Source organism: Ctenopharyngodon idella, chromosome 10 (genome assembly GCF_019924925.1).
Source record: "Ctenopharyngodon idella isolate HZGC_01 chromosome 10, HZGC01, whole genome shotgun sequence".
Classification (NCBI taxonomy): Eukaryota; Metazoa; Chordata; class Actinopteri; order Cypriniformes; family Xenocyprididae; genus Ctenopharyngodon; species Ctenopharyngodon idella.
The window spans coordinates 25,879,039-25,900,690 of record NC_067229.1 but is presented as its reverse complement, the minus strand read 5'-3'; the positions used below and the strand labels follow the sequence as shown (position 1 = coordinate 25,900,690).

At 37.9% G+C, this 21,652-nt stretch overlaps 1 protein-coding gene across 3 annotated transcripts in view; it reads left to right on the top strand.

The window, feature by feature from the left end:
- The window catches only part of cdc42se2 (CDC42 small effector 2), a 43,324-nt gene that overhangs the window by 2,354 nt on the left and 19,318 nt on the right, over positions 1-21,652 (top strand). The window contains exon 1 of one of the 3 annotated variants that reach the window (XM_051908110.1): positions 14,899-15,108. The exons of the other annotated variants lie outside the window; for them this stretch is intronic. The gene's annotated coding sequence lies outside the window, so the exon portion shown is untranslated. Of the gene's footprint in view, positions 1-14,898; positions 15,109-21,652 lie in introns of those variants that run through there. 3 annotated transcript variants of the gene reach the window in all.

Here is a 21,652-nt window from a genome sequence, read left to right as displayed (position 1 = left end):
CTATCTGACATATATTAATGAAATTGGTGTCTTAAATCCAGCATAATGGAAATTCAGTGAAATCTATTTTCTAAATGCATGTTATTGGACTTATTGTGAACAGTCCATTCATATATTTTTTTGTTTTTGTTTTTTTTGACCTTGTAATATTTAATCGCAGTGTCATAACTGGATCTTCCGGTGAAAACTCTCTGGTGACATATGCAGGACTTCTCCAATCATTAGTCCACTTATACCAAGAAAAACTTAAAGAAGTGCTCCGTGTTTTAACAAGAACATGACTTCTGGTCCAGTCTGGACTGTTCTAAGCTTCTGTACATCTAGCAGTTCAGATAAGACAGTATTTTCAGGCACATTTGACAGTTGCTGCATTTCCATCCCTTTAAGTGCTTATTGTTAGATCAGCAGATCAGAATGTGAAGTCACCATGAAGCAATTTGCTGTTTATTGTAATCATCCCTTTGGTCACAATGCAGCAGGGAAAGCAGATATGGTCTTTGCTCTGCGGTGTGACATGCGAGACATGCAGTCAGGAAAGTAAGCAGTCGCTCACATCATGGTTGTGCAGAAAGGAAGGAAATGATCTTCATCAAAACACCTCAGTCAAACTTACATAGTGTGCTGCATTGAATACCTTGCTACTGTACTTAAACCTTCAAGATACTTTAAGACACTTACTCATTATTAATCATTTTGTTTAATCAATATTGTGACATAGCTACTTAATTATTGGCATTGTTTAGAATGCATAGCCAGAGGAGAACTGGACCCCCGGTGTAGCCTAAAGATTGTTTTACCCATTATCTGACATCAGATGGAGTTTTTCATATCTTGCCACAGTCAACTTTTGGCTTACACACTGGAGGACTAAATATACAGTGGGTACGGAAAGTATTCAGACCCTCTTAAATTTTTCACTCTTTGTTATATTGCAGCCATTTGCTAAAATCATTTAAGTTCATTTTTTTTCCTCATTAATGTACACACAGCATATCACATGGTCCTAAGTATTCAGACCCTTTGCTCAGTATTTAGTAGAAGCACCCTTTTGATCTAATACAGCCATGAGTCTTTTTGGGAAAGATGCAACAAGTTTTTCACACCTGGATTTGGGGATCCTCTGCCATTCCTCCTTGCAGATCCTCTCCAGTTCTGTCAGGTTGGATGGTAAACATTGGTGGACAGCCATTTTTAGGTCTCTCCAGAGATGCTCAATTGAGTTTAAGTCAGGGCTCTGGCTGGGCCATTCAAGAACAGTCACGGAGTTGTTGTGAAGCCACTCCTTTGTTATTTTAGCTGTGTGCTTAGGGTCATTGTCTTGTTGGAAGGTAAACCTTCGGCCCAGTCTGAGGTCCTGAGCGCTCTGGAGAAGGTTTTCGTCCAGGATATCCCTGTACTTGGCCGCATTCATCTTTCCCTCGATTGCAACCAGTCGTCCTGTCCCTGCAGCTGAAAAACACCCCCACAGCATGATGCTGCCACCACCATGCTTCACTGTTGGGACTGTATTGGACAGGTGATGAGCAGTGCCTGGTTTTCTCCACACATACCACCTAGAATTAAGGCCAAAAAGTTCTATCTTGGTCTCATCAGACCAGAGAATCTTATTTCTCACCATCTTAGCAAACTCCATGCGGGCTTTCATGTGTCTTGCACTGAGGAGAGGCTTCCGTCGGGCCACTCTGCCATAAAGCCCCGACTGGTGGAGGGCTGCAGTGATGGTTGACTTTCTACAACTTTCTCCCATCTCCCGACTGCATCTCTAGAGCTCAGCCACAGTGATCTTTGGGTTCTTCTTTACCTCTCTCACCAAGGCTCTTCTCCCCCGATAGCTCAGTTTGGCTGGACGGCCAGCTCTAGGAAGGGTTCTGGTCATCCCAAACGTCTTCCATTTAAGGATTATGGAGGCCACTGTGCTCTTAGGAACCTTAAGTGCAGCCAGACCTTGGCCAGATCTGTGCCTTGCCACAATTCTGTCTCTGAGCTCTTCAGGCAGTTCCTTTGACCTCATGATTCTCATTTGCTCTGACATGCACTGTGAGCTGTAAGGTCTTATATAGACACGTGTGTGGCTTTCCTAATCAAGTCCAATCAGTATAATCAAACACAGCTGGACTCAAATGAAGGTGTAGAACCATCTCAAGGATGATCAGAAGAAATGGACAGCACCTGAGTTAAATATATGAGTGTCACAGCAAAGGGTCTGAATACTTAGGACCATGTGATATTTCAGTTTTTCTTTTTTAATAAATCTGCAAAAATGTCAACAATTCTGTGTTTTTCTGTCAATATGGGGTGCTGTGTGTACATTAATGAGGAAAAAAAAATGAACTTAAATGATTTTAGCAAATGGCTGCAATATAACAAAGAGTGACAAATTTAAGGGGGTCTGAATACTTTCCGTACCCACTGTAAGTGATGTGTCATGATTTTCTATCAGCTTCTTTATGAAACTGCTTAGGGGTGAGCGATATGACCAAAATCTTGAACCAAGATATGTGTGATTTTAATGATGGCAGTCATACACATCTAATGAAATCATCAGCTGAAAATTGGTTTGTTAATACACCAAAATGTTATGACTTCAGTGGTAACACTTTTTTTTGATAGTCTCCTTTAGCAAGACCGCAACCATGTCTTGAACACTGGGGGGGGGACAGATATTTTATAAAAGTGAAGGAAATTCTAGGTCTAATTCTAGTTGGGAAATAGGCTAATAATTTTGAACTACAGTAATCATTTGCAAATAATATTTGCATTAATTTGCACAAATGTAGTTTTATTTGTATGCCTAATATGTCAAAAACGTAAAACATTTCTTGTCTCGTCACACTCAGTTAGGAACATGAATCAAGTAAATGCATTTTCAATTCAGAACGACCATGTTTGAGAAAGAAGTCGAGTAGTTTACATCACTGGATGTTGCTGTCGGTTGTTTAACATTTCTATCTTAAAAAGTTGACATGTATTAAATGTTTCGCTATTTATATCTTACCACACTCTCTTTCAACGTTAAACTGACAGTTCACGCTGGAATTCACACTCTGCTTCCGTGAGTAGTAAATCCTGCCTACTTTGATTTTTGATTGGCCATCTCAATCATTTTGACGTTGACGAGCGTTGTTGATGATGCAGACCAGACTAAAAATTAATTTTTAAACCTTTTTGTCATGCTAACAACATACAGAGCACTGCGTAATGGAGTGCAGCAGAGCAGTGCAAGAATTTCAAATATATGGGGACAATTTGGCCATTTCTATTTATTGGGGGGGGGGACTTATCCCCCTCAGTGTCTATGGTGGTTACGGCCCTGTCTTTTAGACATTCTGTTAACTATAAGTAACGTTGCACATATATGTCAGCTAATTCTCATTAGAGTATTAGTAAAGTACTATTAGACTGTCTGCTTAATATCTGCTAACACTTTATTTTAATGCTCCCCAACAGACATACTGACTTTAAGTAACTTTACAAGTACACGTCAACTTATTCTACTAACCCGAACACCTAACACCTAACATTAACCTAATAGTCTACTAATACTCTGAGAGTTATTTGACATATAGTTTTAAAGTTACTTATAGTTATATATATAGTATATATATAGTTATATATAGAATGTCTAAAGTGGACCATCGAAATAAAGTGTAACCAAAAGTACTATAGACTTTATTGGTATTTTAACTTATTAATTACAGGATTTAATTTAATTATATTAAATTGTATTAAATTGTATATATTATATCTTCAAGGAAATACACCATTCAAAAGTTTGTGGTCGGTAAGATTTTTTAATGTTTTTGAAAGAAGTCACTTCTGCTTACCAAGGCTGCATTTATTTGATAATAAAAATACAGTAAAAACAGTAATATTATTATAATTCAAAATAACTGTTTTCTATTTGAATATATTGCAAAATGTAATTTATTCCTGTGATCAAAGCTGAATTTTCAGCATCATTACTCCACATGATCCTTCAGAAATCATTCTGATATGCTGATTTGCTGCTCAAGAAACATTCCTGATCATTATCAATGTTGAAAACTGTTGCACTGCTTCATATTTTTCTGGAAACCATGCTACCGTTTTTTTTCTTCTTAGGATTCTTTGATGAATAGAAACTTAAAAAACAGCATTTATTTGAAATAGAAATCTCTATATAACATTATAAATGTCTTTACAGTCACTTTTGACCAGTTTAATGTGTCTTTGCTTAATAAAAGTATTAATTAAAAATCTTACTGACTCCTAACTTTTAAATGGTACTGGGATAACGATTTAGACAACGCAGCAATGCCATGTATAAAATATGAAAAAAATACACTCTGTTTGCAAATTTTGCTGCACTACTCTTGAGAAAATGAATACTGTATATATTGTATAACTATTAACTGAAACCATACATTTTTAGTAAGTGAGTTTTTGCGTGCTTCATTAAACTGTCTAGCTCAAGAATTAGCTCCCCTTATCTCCTCGTCAGATATTTAAGAGTTACAGCAAAGCTCTCGTAAAGATGAGGGAAAGGATACTTTTGAACACTGTGTTTTTATGCTTTTTTTATGCTTTGCTTCTTGCCTACATCTGCAACAAGTGGAGCTCTGATATCTTGGACAATTTCAGGCTTAAGTTGTATGAAGTGTTGCATCTGTTGTTATTTGGATCTTGATTGTACTAACAGGATTTAATTGACAAATGCCAGCAGCTTGGATTAAATCCACAGACAAATCCTGGCAGAACTTTTGTGAACCCAAGAGCATTTAGCAAATTAGTAACTGAATTGGTGAGCTGAAAGATGTACCCACTGGTTAGTAGTATATGTCACACAAAAATTAAAATCTCATTATTTACTCACCCCTTTTTTCATGGATTGAATTCAATTCAAATGAAATTTTTAAAAGAATATATTCATATAACCTGCTGTATTAACAAAAAAAACAAAAAAAAAGATGTGTCAAATTTTCTCTTTTTGTGTTCTAGAAAAAAAACCCAGAACATATAGGTTGATAGAATGACATGAGGGTGAGCGAATAACTGCAAGCTATAAGAGCATGTTACTGTTATGCAAACTAGTTCATCATATGATCCAAGAGCAAATCAAATAATCTTTATTTGGTGCTAAGCACAGAAATCTGGTCAAATACTCATTGAGTGGGAGATTGCACCATTGTTATTCAGGACAAAACAAGAGTGTATTCTAGGATTGTTTTAATACCAAGACTGTGAAATCGCATTTTCCGCTCAAACCATTGCATTTTCCTACGAGTGTGTTACAACATGATGTTAAGCTGTGTGTTTGTAGTCAACACTGCAGAATGCTCAGGAACATCCTAATCTAATCTAGCCTCCATATGTTTCTCTTTAAGAGATCCTCCCATGCTTAAGACCTTTCGTCTGTGCGATGGTCAGAAATTCCTCACATAATTGTACCTTGGCACTTGTCTCTGAGAGTTTGTGGCATTTCAGCTTTAATTCAGTTTTGGTCTTTGCTGAAGAACCAAATCCATTAGTTCATAATGTTATTTAGAGTATCTAACAGGGCCTAATTTGATGTAAACAATATTAAAGAGTGTAGAATATTTGGTGTTTTTATTCTAAGGCAAGCATCACATCTAAGTTTAAACTTGTAATATAGGCTCATTGGAAAAACCTCTACCAACATGTTTGCAAAACTCCAAAAACGCACCTATACATACAATTCACCACAGTTTCCAACTGAAATGAACACTAGAGGCAGTAAAATACAACATCTTATATTCCTTTTCACACAAATCATTATTACAGAGATAGATTATCAATTAATAAAGGCTTATTTTCACGAAGTTCCTTGCACAATACTATGTTATGAGCTCAAAACACTTTTATCACAGTGCATGATTTGTAAACTAATACATTTTGACATTTGTATCACATAATCAGCTCTATATACAGTATATGACTTTTCTAACACTGTAAACTTGCTTGGTAGCTCACCTGGTACAGTAGTGTAATGTGCAGTGCTTCAGTACGAGTCCTGTGAAACACAAGTCACAATAAAAGGCTTGTAGAAGCAGTTAAAAGGACATTGTTGCTTCAGCAAATGCGTTTTTATCTCACATTTGATTTTGTTAACACTATCAGTCAGGTTTAGTGTTGGTGATATGTTATTTTCAAATGTCACTCAGCGTCACTCAGCAGACATTTAATTTCAGAACTCGAAACGTACAACTACCAGTGCAATAAAACATTGCCAGATTCGCGTTCATCTTTTTTAGATAAAACTGAACACTTTTAGCGCACTGGACATTTCACTTTGAAAGTGTTGCAAAATGTGCAAGAAGCAATGTAATATAATTTTGCACAAATGTCGCCACAAGCACATTTTCCAATGAATCAGGGTTAAAAACTGTGGTGGTAACTCGTCCCACATCATTTGTGCTATGAAAATCAACAGATCTCTCAAAACATGCAGCTTCTTGAGGAGGTGGTGTGTTATTACTATTCTAAGTAATTGAAGTGCCGGTGTTATGACAAATCGGGTCCTCCCTTGAAATCGGGTCTCCCCAAACTGTCAGTTATTGATTATCCTAAGTATATACGAATTATATTAATTTAAAATATGCATAGCTTACTATATAATGCGTAAGAAAACAAATTAGTGCATAATAAAACCAACTGAACATAATTTCTTACACTTGATTAACTGTTAATTAATAAATAATGATAATAATAGCCTATTAAGTGAATAATTGAACATCATTAATTTGTGTAATTTATAACTGAAATATTTGGACATTTAACACTTAATATAACACATAATTACATTAATGATGATTGTGAATATATGTAGGGTAAGTGCGTGTATAAACTAAGCTACCAGTCTAATGGCTTATCTGTATGCTATGCTAGTACATAAGCTAACTAATAATGGTCATTATAACGTAGTTTAAACAGCATTTATCATAACATGATTTTGTAGGAATTGTAATCAAGTGCTAAAGAGAGTACAATTTGAAAAAGTAATTTGAACCAATGGGATCGCTTGGGTTCCTAATAGAGACCCGATTTCAGGGGGGACTCAATTTGTCACTTCACCGGTTAATGATAAAAATACAGAAAAAAATCCTATAGACTTGTGTTAAAGGACCTGAGACTTGCCCGACCCTGTCTGGCAGAAAGGAATAAATCAGTCAATGTGTGAAATAGGTAGAGGTGATAGCAAAGACTTCTTATATAGAAAGATGGTGCATTCACATTACTATCAATGGGAAAAAAGTGCAACACGCAATATGGCGGAATAAGTCCCGCCTTCTAAACAAAAGAGCCAATCGCCGAAGTCTTCGCATCATTGCAGCTGCCGTTAGAAGCTCCGGTTGTAATAGTCAGTGTTCATACGTGCGCGCTTAGGACTGTGCATGCGCATTGGCTGGTCTAGCCTGAAAAATACGTTTTTTTTAATGCTATTTCAGCATAAGAAACCACATTTATGATACAGTTGTTGTCAGATTTCATTGGTGATTTCAAATATGAAATTTAATCTTAAGCTTGGTGAACAGCTTTTGAGAATTTGATGTTTCCCCTTTCAAAGCGATAGGAGCTGTACTGAAATAGCTATCTGAGAGGCGTTTCAAAGATGGCCGCCGAGTGAAATGAATCGTCTAAAGGGACTTTGGTGATAGTCTTTGATTTAATTTGATTCGGAGAGTCACAATGTGTCCAACATGTTTCTTAAAGGTGGCTTGTTGCCAAGTTCTATGAAAAGATTTCTCATAAAAGCCTTACTAAAAATGTCTACTTTGAGATGCCAATAGAAATATAATAAGGAAGTATGACCTATAGTATCAGGGGCAGCTCAGTGTCTTTGGCTCTTTGTAGACTGAAACCAATTGCCAATCAGTGTACATCCTGTTTTCTGTGGCTGTGCACGAGAATGATCAACTTTCAAGCATGTGATGCATGTGTCCTGCAATTGTGAGTTCATGACAAAAAACATTGATTGGTTGTTGTTGTTTTTTTAATATGTAAAACAAACTTGTTCTGGGTTTTTGTCTTTAGATGTTAAATTTATCTGAAGACTCCAGCACCTCCCTACCTCTTTGCAGTGCTTGACACCACCATGTTTTTCAATAACCAGAAATATGAATTCATTTAAAATTGTGAGTTGAGTTTGTTTCCCAGAATAATTCGAAAAAAAAAAAGTGATGGATTGAATCCATTTTTTTTTACATTGATATATTGTGATTCTTTTTGCATGAGTACTTCATTTTTATTTTGAATTGATATTTTATTTATCAATGAGTATTTACTATGAAGCAAGTCATTAAAATAAGTGCAAATACTAAAACTGCCATTTCTTTGTGGTCAGAGCTGTACTGGACAAAAGTGAAGTGAAGCATGCAATAGAGGCTGAAACTGATATCACAGTTTTAATCTCATGGACATGTTGGATCTCTTGTGCATTTGACATAGTGTCAATCATGATCCAATTATGATATTATATGCATTGCTGTTTATTTAATTGTTATGTATTATGTTGTCATATCATGAGGTATTTGCTGATACCAAGCTGTAGTGTGAGATTAGCTTAGAGATGTTTGTATAATTATATCAAAAACCTAGTAATAACATTTTTCTTAGGACATTTATTGGTATGATTCCTAAAAATAAAAAAGCTACTTCCCTGATCACCCTGGAAGGTATCATGGTTATGAAGAATCTGAGTTATTCCTTGGCAAGCCAAAAATGCAAGTAGGCAGACAGTAATGGCTTTATTAAGCAGCTAGTCAATGGTCAATAGTATCTGGGTCATTCCCTTAAGGAGAGACGAGACATTGATGTTGCCTTTGCCAGCTGGCTGTAATGGCAGTATAAGGCGAGCATTGTTACCACTATCTTTACAGATGGAAATTAACCCTCTAACATTGGTGGCATGCAAACATATCCTGCCAGACTTGGTGACATTTGTGGTAAAACACATCCTTTCATGCATGCTGCAAGGTGTAGCATGCTGCATCAGATATCTCAAGTCACACAATGAACTCAAAGTTGCACTGACCTCTCTAAAACAACATCTTTCGATCTCTGGTATGCAAAAAAAAATTCTGCATCATCAACTTTTTTATTGTGCCTAACAGTTTATCAAAATGCTTTAAGGATATTTCACCTCAACTAGATTATATATATATATATATATATATATGAGTATAAATCTGAGTTATCTCAGTTACTCTAAACAGTTATTAACAGTTTTAGCATGTTAATGTATATGATCAAGTATGGACTTGCTGCTGCTAATAGATACACAGATATGAGCATGTAAGATATGTTGCGGCTGCATGAATAAACATGAAAATCCTGTAGCAGATCTAGGCAGGTGGAGCTGGGGGAGGTGGAGGGTTTCAGAGGAACCCTATATATGCAATCGGCAAACAATCATATCATTACTGCATGGCACAAGCTGATTGACCTCTTCTGATCTTGCAGCCAATGAGATGCTTGCACAACATTTAAAGGATTAGTTCACTTTAAAATTAAAATTACCCCAAGCTTTACTCACACTCAAGCCATCCTAGGTGTATATGAATTTCTTCTTTCTGATGAACACAATTGGTGTTATATTAATAAACATCCTGACGCATCCAAGCTTTATAATGGCAGTGAGTAGGACCAACGAGTATGAGCTGAAGAAAGTGTACTCGAAAACGTACTCCACACGGCTCCAAGGGGTTAATAAAGGCCTCCTGAAGCGAAGCGATGCGTTTGTGCAAGAAAAATATCCATATTTAACAAGTTATAAAGTAAAATGTATTGCTTCCGCCAGACCACCTTCCATATTCAACTTAGGAAGAAAGCGCAACTGACGTTGGATATCCGTATGTTAAATATGGATATTTTTCTTACACAAATGCATCGCTTTGCTTCAAAAGGCCTTTATTAACCCCCTGGAGCCATGTGGAGTATACTTTTATTATGGATGGATGCACTTTAGATGCATCAGGATATTTGTTAATATAACTCTGATTGTGTTCATCAGAAAGAAGAAAGAAAGAAGAAAGTCATATACACCTAGGATGGCTTGAGGGAGAGTAAAGCTTGGGGTGATTTTCATTTGAAAGTGAACTAATCCTTTAAATGTTGTGCAAGAACCTTATTGGCTGCAAGATCAGCAGAGGTCAATCAGCTTGTGCCGTGCAGTAATGATATGATTGCTTGCCGATTGCATATATAGGAGCTATCAGCCTGCGCCCTCTAGAGTTTCATGACTGTTTCATTAGTATTATCATGCCACAGGGATTTTAAGGGGGAAGCAATGGTCTGTTATGCATGAAAATAATGGAAAAATCATAGCATCATGCATAAATTAATGATTGAAAAATCTTATCTGTCTGGGAGAATTGAAATAATAAATCAGATGTTTGTTTGAAAGGTTTTCTAAAAGTTAAAGTGGATCAGCTACAGTCTACAGAGGCCTGTGTCTATGTGGTCTTGTGATCTGGATCACAAAAGGAGGACTTGTCTACTGGATACTGAGGAAAAAGCATGATGTCATCAGAATGTGAGAGTGGAGAGAAAAAGTTATAAATATTTCAGCAGCTTTATTGTGAAATCAGAAATAAATGTTGAAGGTCTGGAGTAATGGTTGGCTGATGGGCGGCTGTTGCTCGATACAATGCAAAAATATCTAGTAGATGATGTAATAGGCATTAGTTTGTATTATGCATATGTGCTACATACACTATATTGCCAAAAGTATTGGGACACCCCTCCAAATCATTGAATTCAGGCGTTCCAATCACTTCCATGGCCACATGTATATAAAATCAAGCACCTAGGCTTGCAGACTGCTTCTACAAACATTTGTGAAAGAATGGGTCGCTCTCAGAAGCTCAGTGAATTCAAGCGTGGTACCATGATAGGTTGCCACCTGTGCAATAAGTCCATTTGTGAAATTTCCTCACTACTAAATATTCCACGGTCAACTGTTAGTGGTATCATAACAAAGTGGAAGCAATTGGGAACAACAGCAACTCAGCCACGAAGTGGTAGTCCACATAAAATCACAGAGCGGGGTCAGTGGATACTGAGGCGCACAGTGCACAGAAGTCGGCAACTTTCTGCAGAGTCAATAGTTACAGACCTCCAAACTTCGTGTGGCCTTCAGCTCAGGAACAGTGCGTAGAGAGCTTCATGGAATGGGTTTCCATTGCCGAACAGCTGCATCCAAGCCTTACATCACCAAGTGCAATGCAAAGCGTCGGATGCAGTGGTGTAAAGCACGCCGCCACTGGACTCTAGAGCAGCGGAGACGTGTTCTCTGGAGTGACGAATCACGCTTCTCTGACTGGCAATCCGATGGACGGTCTGGGTTTGGTGGTTGCCAGGAGAACGGTACTTGCCTGACTGCATTGTGCAAAGTGTAAAGTTTGGTGGAGGGGGGATTATGGTGTGGGGTTGTTTTTCAGGGGTTGGGCTTGGCCCCTTAGTTCCAGTGAAAGGAACTCTTAATGCTTCAGCATACCAAGGCATTTTGGACAATTTCATGCTCCCAACTTTGTGGGAACAGTTTGGGGATGGCCCCTTCCTGTTCCAACATGACTGCGCATCAGTGCACAAAGCAAGGTCCATAAAGACATGGATGAGCGAGTTTGGTGTGGAGTAACTTGTCTGGCCTGCACAGAGTCCTGACCTCAACCCGATAGAAAACCTTTGGGATGAATTAGAGCGGAGACTGCGAGCCAGGCCTTCTCGCCAACATCAGTGCCTGACCTCACAAATGCGCTTCTAGAAGAATGTCAAAAATTCCCATAAACACACTCCTTAACCTTGTGGAAAGTCTTCCCAGAAGAGTTGAAGCTGTAATAGCTGCAAAAGGTGGGCCAAATCTATATTAAACCCTACGGATTAAGAATGGGATGTCATTAAAGTTCATGTGCACGTAAAGGCAGGCGTCCCAAAACTTTTGGCAATATAGTGTATAAAGGGGGATTACCACTGTGGGTGACGTATGTCCAGGGTTGTTATGTGTAAATAAGAGAGATATACAAAAAGTGCAGAGCTGTGGGTCCCCAGGACTGAAGTTGAAAACCACTGATGGACTCATCTGAAACCTTCAGTTCAGAACTCCTCTACATAGAAACCATGATCTTATTAGTGCTGGCTGAAAGGGTGACCTTATAACATGACTGAAAATGGGTTTAATGACATCTTTATCCAGTAAATTGGAATCCCAGGAATCCCAGGATGTATGACCAAAGTTGCACTAGTGTTTCCAGCTAATTCACCCACTAAATAAATGCAACAAAGCAGTGTCTGCTTAATATGGTGTACAAATCAATTTGACAAGGTCCTATAATTTCTGAAGCAATGGACTACTGCCACTTCATCACATCCAATAAATGATCATCAGATACTTTAAGGAAATGTAATTTATGTCAACCAGATTCACAAGCAAGATCAGGCAAATGGCCTTTAAAAGGCTGCAGTTTCCTCTATTTTTATATTGAGTGACAAAAGAAGCATGTCCGAATTCACCGGACTCAAAAAAGAGTATTCTGAAGTGTGAATTTGTGCCATTTGTGAATGGCAGTGAAGTGACGTAACTGATGCTGGTAGGTCACGTGATAATAACAACATGGCGAATGGAGTACGTCCGTATTACATTCATACTACACACACTCATACTATATTGAATATACTTTTTTTAGCGGTCGTCAAGTAATTACTTATTCAAAATAAGAACCTACTTAAGAAAGTGTGCGATTTTGGATGCAGCCAAGGTCTTCACTTTTACTAGAAAGCTATAGGCAGGTGAAATTGATCAAGGCTGGAGCTAAACTCTGCAGGAAAGTGGATATCAAGGGCCAGAGTTGCTTAACCCTTGTCTTGAGGGTTCAAGATGATACCACAGAATGAGCCAGAATTAAGTTCAATACAAAAAAATTTAAGGATTCAAGATAAAGTAAGTTCCATTTCCAAGTCTGTTGAGGTCATTCCATCAACCAAAGAGATTCCTGTAAAATGCCTTGGGATGTGGACAACCCATGGTTTAGGACAAGTGTGTCCAATCCTGCTCCTGGACTATCGCCACTACCTTGCAGAGTTTATCTCCAGCCATAATCAAACACACCTGAACCAGCTAATCAAGGACCCCTAGAAACCTAAGGGCAGGTGTTTTGATGCAGGAAGAGCTAAACTTTGCTGTACATTGGCCCTCCAGGAGCAGGTTTGGACACCCCCTAGTTTAGGGTCAGCCTGTTTCCAATAATAAGAAAAGCAGATAGGAGGGACAGGAGAGCCATTACCTAAAATACCCAAGGTGGAAGGACAGAGGACAAGATGTAGAGCTAAAATCCCAGATCCTGAACAAAGTGGGACATTCCCAAGAGGAAGATAATGTTGACCAGCCTCAGGATGCAGGAGACCTTCTGTATCTGCTTGTTTGTCTTGCCGCATAGACAAACCATCTGTGACATCATTCAGCATCTGAATTAATCTGACCTTGATTGGAAAGTTACTTTTATATACTCTTACTATGTATATGCCCTGTACTTGAAACTACAGCTGGATTGTTTTTTGTTGTTTATATTATCCGGAATATAAATGGACCAAGATGTTGAAGTCATATTTTCTTGCCAGTTTTACAGTCAGATGGATTTATTGATTCAAAGTCCCTGGGAAAGAGCTGAGTAAAAGTTGAACAAATAATCAGAGCCTCTTCTCTTATTGAGTAAGAGCAGGGAGTGAAAGAACAGGGCAGCTTTTTTCTTTGCCAAATAAGAAGAAATGATGCCTGAATGGAGTGAAAGTAAGAAAAGAGAAAAAAGAGACTGCTCAGTCCGCATTTGGCAGCATTGGCAAAAAGGGCTTTAGCCCGTGCAGATGGCCAGTGTGTTTTTGTGGGCCTGTATAATCAACACTGTACTGCCATAGAGTTTCCCTCCCGTGCACTTGAGTATGCCCATGTATTAGAACACACTGTCTAACAATACACTGTCATATAAATATTTAACAGAAATTGTGTCCAACTATGTCCACAAACTGTCCTAGAATAGAAATTAATTCACAAATGTGACTATAATTTATTATGCAGAGTAAACGTACTGTCACACAGCAAAATTTCATGGGCTATACAATTATTTCAAAAGGAATCCACGTGATGAGGAGTTTGCATGAGGACGAGAAAGTTCGCCATGCAGGTTTGGTCACGCCAATTTGTTGCATTGACTAACAGAAAACTGCTTTGCTTGAAAGTGACTTCTGTGTGAGCGATCATGGTTCATCCATCGCTACGCTATTGACAACAGGCAATTGTCCTTTTTTGTTTGTGAAATTTCACCGAAATATCGCTAACGTGACCACAACTGAAAAGTCCACAACTGTAGCCTGTGTATATGTAGACCTCCCCACACAACACACATGCACACCACTATTACTAACTAGTGGCTTCCGTGGCAACAAGTCCAAGGATGGAGGAATTAAAAAGCAGCGCTCAACAAGCGAAGCAATTGTCCCATGTAGTGCTTTGTTTAATGAGCTTGGTAAAGGGCAGCTGGGTTTTCCCTTACTGAAAAAAAAAACATTTATATTTCCACTTCTCTAATCAGCCATTTAAACATGCTGAGTTGCATTTGCTCATGCTATATCCATTTCATGTTCCGTTCAATATTCCAAAGAGTCTAAACTGTTGTTTGGAATGTAATTCTAGGAGTCATAAGTCTCTTATGTGATACAGGGAACAGGATTATGGATTGTTGGGGTTTTCGTCACTAGTTTTCTTGTAAGCCAGTACATTCTGAATGTTTCTCCACCCTGGCATTGCTTACGTAAGCTGCGTTTAGTGGGAGGATGGTGCTTATATAAAAGCCTCCACGACAGTGGGACGGTTGGGATGGGGAGTCGGGGGCGGAGCTTATACCTTAGGAGCGTGCACGATCCCTGGCCGGGGGGGAGAGTCAGTGATGCAGTGAATGAATGCCTCTTGCCCGCTGATCCGTAACTGAGTGAGGGACAAAGGCCTCCTGGAGAGCGGAGCGCAGTCGGGAGCTCACAGCTCCTTAGCCTTACTTACACCGGAGGGGGGATATACGCAACTCGCCTCTCCTCTCAGTTCATCAATGGAGCGAGCTGAGGATGGTGAGTAAACTCTTTTTTTAAAGATTCTGATTCATTTGTTTCCATGGGAATTGTTGCAGTTGTATGTGATTCAAGCGACCAATTCATGAGGTCACTTGTGTCAGACAGAATGATGTGGTTTAGTAAAATCACTCTACTGAGACTGGCGTTCGTTCTGTGTGAGGTGTTGCTGATCTTGATGATGATGGTGCTCTGATGTATTCGCCTGAGTTATAAAATGCACTCACTTGATTTCTTGCAAACAGGGTAAAGTAGTGGTACGACCAAAACGTTATATGGCCTGATGTGAATAATTTTAAGTTTAGAGTTGGTGAGATTTTTGAAAGAAGTCTCTAATGCTCACTAAGAGTGTATTTTTATAATTAAAAATACAGTAAAAATGCAATATTGTAAAATTATTATTGAAAACGGTTGTACTGCTCAATATTATTGTGGATTACAATACATTTTTGTTACATTCTTTGAATAGAAAGTTCAGAAGAACCATTTATTTGGAATAGAAACATTATAAATGTCTTTTCTGTAACTTTTGAGGCATCCTTGCTGAATTTTGAATGGTGGTGTATATTGATATAATTATTTTACTGGAAATTCAATAAAAATGGTTCATATATCAATCCCAATATTTGAAAAATCCAGTGAATAAAAGGTACGTCATCTTATTGCTGCATCTTCTCTTTAATTTTAAACGTGATTGCCACAAATCAAAAGATATATAAATGCTCAGCCAATGATAAATCTAGCATCAGTTCAAAAACAGCTTAGCATTACGTAACACTTGACTTGTGAACAAAAGATTAATATTATACAACAGATAATTTTGACTAAATTCTGATTGAATTAACTTTCAAAGCTGGTGTGAAATAGCTGTGTAAATAGCAATCCTGTCCACTGATAGCTGTTGGATATATTTACTGCGGTATGGTATGGTATGGTATGGCGGGTGACACATTTCTGTCATTGTGTGGTATACACCCTGGGAACAGGTCTTGAGTTTATTGTGAAGGCCCTTCCTCTGACCCCTCACACAGAGGGCTTTCTTGCGCCGACAGTCTCTTTCAATGAGCCTGCCTCTCTTTGTGGCTCACCACTAATGGAGCTTTTTCTGTGTGCATCCCATTCTGTCGTCCTGCCCAGGAAAATGGAATTTTCCCTGGAAATCATCAGCCTTTCTTAGAGGAGGAAATGGAGATTTGCTGTAGTTTCATGTATTGTTTTCTCAATAATAATGTGAACCCTCCTTTATAGGGTAGAGTTCACATTTGTTAGCTGATTGGTTCAGCTCAAAGAGTCTATTTTTCTGCAGAAAGACTTAATCAGAATTGGAGTTGTGTTTGTTTTAGCCCATGTCTTTTAGCTTGGAAGTAATCTGTTCCGAAAAGGTTGACTAAATTAACTTTTAACTTCCGCAAATATACGTTTAAAATTTAATCTTCTTCTTCCAAGAAAACATTTCTAATGTTTCTGTAAAGTTGATTTAGTTTAAGCACAGCATGTGGCGGATATAGTTCAGTTTGAAATGATTTCGCGTCCTGTCAACTTTTAGATCTTTGCTTGATTAATCCAAGATGAATAGAGACTGCGGAGAAACCAGACACTGTCACATCAATAGAGGAATCAAAGTGTATTGAAATACACAGATAATTTTAGCAACGGAAGATGCTGCACAGAGACCAGCTCTGTTCCAAGGTTCATTTCCATACACATTTGGCTCATATATTTGAGCACTAAGTGTTCTCAGCACAGGATGTGCCAGCATGTGTCCACCACCTTGCCTACAATCACATGAATAGCACACTTTCGATCAAAAGTATAAAGCATGCATTACCAGCATTTTGGTGTTCTATCCAAATAATTCATTTGGCAGACACTTTTGCTATGCCTAAAGTAACATTAACATGGCAAAAGACTCCAATATTCAACATTTATTATTATTAATAGTAATTACAACACCTAATTCTTCCACCAAGTATTATTGTCACAATCATGTTCTGTTTAGTTTCTGTCATAGTTTTCACTTTCACAGGTTTTGCTTGAGTTCTCGTTTATTGATTGTTACTATGGTTTCTGATTAGTGCACACCTGTTCCCCGTTTCGTTAATTATCATTCCCAGTGTATTTAAGCTCTCACTTTCCTCAGTTCAGTGTTCTGCATCATCAGTGTTAAAGTGTGTAGTTTGTCACGGTAGGATGTAGTTAATAGCTCACAAGAACAAGGAATCTCTGAGACAGTCTTTAATATGAAAATCACAGGGATACACAGGAGAAAGAAACACAACCAACTTGGTATTGACGCAATATGTTCTCCAACCAATACGCCTATATAGGTTGTTTGTCACTTCCCTGAAATACGACCCATAGGAACGTTTACTAAAGTTGCATCCCTATCGACAACAGGACACTTTCATTTTAATGCGTTGTTCCCTTTTATCTGCGTCATATTTCGGGTTTCAGTTGGCACAGCATTGCAATATATAACAATATGCAATCATGTGATCATGTGATCGTGGGTTCGATCCCAGGGAACGCACGTGCTCATAAAGTGTATATGCACTATAAATCACTAAGGGTAGGTTTAGGGGTGGGGTGGGTGTAGTCGTTAATAAAAAAATGAGTTTTGCTAAATGGAAATAGCACAAATTGTGTAAAAAGTCCACACATTGCATTTAAATGAACACGCATTTTGATTGGTAACGACAGTCATACGTCATGTCATGATGGCAGACGTAACACGACACTGTCATTATTTTTACGCCAGCCAGAGGGCGCATGACTTTAAAATGTAAATATAGGTCGTAATAAGGTGCTTGAAAAAACGACCTATAGGGTAATTTTTTTTGGAGGACAGTCTCTATTGATGATGACCGACATTGAACTGAACCAAACAGGAAGTATTTATACACAAGTGCTGTGTTTGAAATCGCCCCCTATACCCTCATTCACTATTCCCTACATTACTCCACTAATATAGTCCACTAGAAGGAGTGAATGAAACGAGTGAGTGAATTCGGACACTGAGGGCACCGGAAGGGCTACCTATTTCGCATAGTTTGTGCTGTTGTTTAATAATCTTTTGAAATGTAGCAAACTGGCTTCGAACCTTTTAAATGATTTAATGATCAATTAAAAAGGAATTTATACCTGTATGATAAAGCTGGACCAGCGCGGTTTGGAAAATGAATGGATGATTGAGTCAGCTGCGGGCGCCATCTCCTGGTGAGAATTCATTCAGCGCGCGACTCTCACAGTGCATTATGGGTACTCTCTAGCCGTTGAGCATGCATCGGTTGTACACTCGTTATTGCGGTGCATTGTGGGATTGAATGAGTGCACTCAACATCGTCCACTATGGTTTCGGACACCACTACAAATGGCTGTCCCCTCAAATAGTGCCCTATTTAAGGGTATAGGGGGCGATTTTGGACACAGCCAAGGTGAATGAGGGAACTAATGAGCTTATTAATAGACAACAGGTGAACATAATGACTAATCAGACAACTCAGGAAAACTAGGTCAAGACAGGTAAACTAGGAACAAAGGAAACTGATGATAACAAACCAAAAGTCCATAATCGTGATGGTGTTTAATGTCATGTGTGTTTATTAAAAGTGTGTGGTTTCTGTCAGGAGTTATTAAACAATGAAGCACACGAGACAGGAGATGGCGAACTTCATCCATCTTGTTTACTAATTCACTTCCGTTCTCACACACGTTATGTCATTACACAACACTTTAAAATATTATTCAACAATGTACAATATGTCTCATGAACACAAAAAAAGTGTCTTTATTGTTCATTCTGCATCACACATCTCATCTTTGTGGATTACTAGTACACGCAACACATGACAATTATAATAATCTGATCACAGAAGATAAAATATTACATCGCTGAGTAATTTCACGTGTGACGGTGATGAGTAATAATGAATGAAATGAATCTCTATCTATGTGAATGTACAAATTTGTGCATAAAATCTGTCTGAGCGTTTTCATGCAGAAATCTTGATTCACCAATTAAAATTTCGAATCAAATTTAGAAACAACATCATGCAAAAATCACATACTCCCGGTGGCCTTATAAATGTGTTAATATGAAGTGATGTTGTGCGTATTATGAATTGAGTCCTTATATAAAGATGACTTGGGTGAGATTTATGCAATTTACTAACCTTGTTTAGAATTCATTAACATTAGAATGAGGTTAAGAACAAATTCATGTTTATGCACCTGTTGTGAAAGTTATCCTGTGCGTATAAGTATGAATAATTCATGCAATTATTAGTGAATGGTATTATGATATAATACTCAGAAACTAATAGTATAATACAAATAGTTCCTCTGTGAATTCTGATTCGATGAGCCATATTCAGTTGCGTTATGAAACAGATGATATGCACATATTGAATTCTAAATTAATTTAGCAAATTGTGGTATCGATTGGTGAACATTTATTATCCACTTCACGTTATATCCCTTAATAACAAATTCTTCCTCATGTTGTTAAGGGGTATAGCATATTTTTAATTACACCAAGTGTCTCACTCTAACATGTAAGTAACTCAAAACTACTCATGTGTAAAACAAGCCACTTGTAAATTTTGCATCATATAAAAAGCATTGTAAAATGGCAACTCACCAGCAATCCTTCAGCACTGACAGTCCCTTTTACATGTGGATTTAATATACATTGTATTGTAGATGTACATAGATTGTACAAACCTAGTACTGTAACTCTGGTCCCACTTTATATTAGGTGTCTTAAACTAATATGTAATTACATAAAAAAATAATCGTTAGGTACAGTGTACTTATTGTATTGCAAAACACTTGTGCTATTAAAGTGGGATATGGGAAAGATTGAGGACAGGTTTGGTGGTATGGGTAGGTTTAGGGGTGGGTTAAGGGGTAAGAGAAGGGTCAACAGTGTAATATGTATGCAATAAGTGCATTGTAAACAGTACAATATACAGTAGTTATAGTTATCTTTATAGTTATCAGTGTGAACAGGCCTTAAAGGGTTAGTTCACCCAAAAATGAAAATTCTGTCATTTATTACTCATCCTCATGCCGTTCCACACCCGTAAGACCTTCTTTAATCTTCGGAACGCAAATTGAGATATTTTTGTTGAAATCCGATGGCTCCGTGAGGCCTACATGGGGAGCAATGACATTTCCTCTCTCAAGATTCATAAAGGTACTAAAAACATATTTAAATCAGTTCATGTGAGTACAGTGGTTCAATATTAATATTATAAAGCGACGAGAATATTTTTGATGCTCCAAAAAAAACAAAATAACGACTTCTATAGTGATGGCCAATTTTAAAAACACTGCTTCAGGAAGCTTCTGAGCATTATGAATCCTTGAGAGAGGAAATGTCATTGCTCCCTATGTAGGCCTCACGGAGCCATCGGATTTCAACAAAAATATCTCAATTTGTGTTCCGAAGATTAACGAAGGTCTTACGGGTGTGGAACGGCATGAGGGTGAGTAATAAATTACATTATTTTCATTTTTGGGTGAACTAACCCTTTAAGCCTTAGTACTTCAGTAACTGAAAATTTAGTGACTGGTTTTTATTTCTGTCAGGTGTCCCCTGCACTTGCTTGTGCTCTAAACTCAAGTAACTGTGCTCTTGCTCATGAAGAGATTGTTAATAGTGCAGAAGAGTTCAGTTTAAATTCCACCCAGGCGGCTTCTGAGTGCTGTGAGGCGGATTAATGACTCGAGACGTGGACTCTGGACACTAATGACTCCAACACACCACCAAGTAGAGTTTCCAACCCTACGTGGCCATCTTTCCTTCAGGTGTGGCTGTTCAGCAGCCTGTTAGGATTGGCAGCATCACACTGCTGTTAGCATCAGCTTTAATACATCATCAAGAACAAGTCACTTACAGTTCCATAGGACACTCTTTCCTTGATTTTCCAGAAGGTGTAAAGCTACTAATTTAAATTAAAATGTTTGGAAACTCAACCTCATGTTGTTTTCTTCGGCCATTAATCTTTTACAGTAGCCTCAAAAAGTATCTGGATCTGTTTATGTGATTGCCTTAATGTGAGAGGTGTTTATTTGAAAGAATGATAGAATTTTGCACATCTTTTAAGCAAAGCAGTTCATGAAAGGAAGTTTGTTAGATTATAAATGACAAAAGATGTAGTAAAGGCAAAACAAGTATTTGGACACTTTGTTGTTGTCAGAGTGTAAACCGAACAGTGAAATTAATTAAATGAAATGAGTTGAAACTTCTTTGTACTTAATAGAAAAAAGTTGCGTGAACTCAAAATTTGATTGTAGTAAGCTGAACTTAATATGATTGAGTTGCAGCAGATTTCTAATTCCCAGCATGCTTTGCGTCAGACTGTTTAAGGAAAATAAATGTCGAAATGACATAAGTTACATAAGTTAGTGCTTAATGTTGTGTTATGTTGGGATTTACAGGGGGTTCTGTTATGTTAGTTTTGTAAGGTTACCATTATGGTGAAGAATAAAGCCTTTGGTTAGGTTGAGGATGGGTGGCAAAACTTTTAAGATTACATTT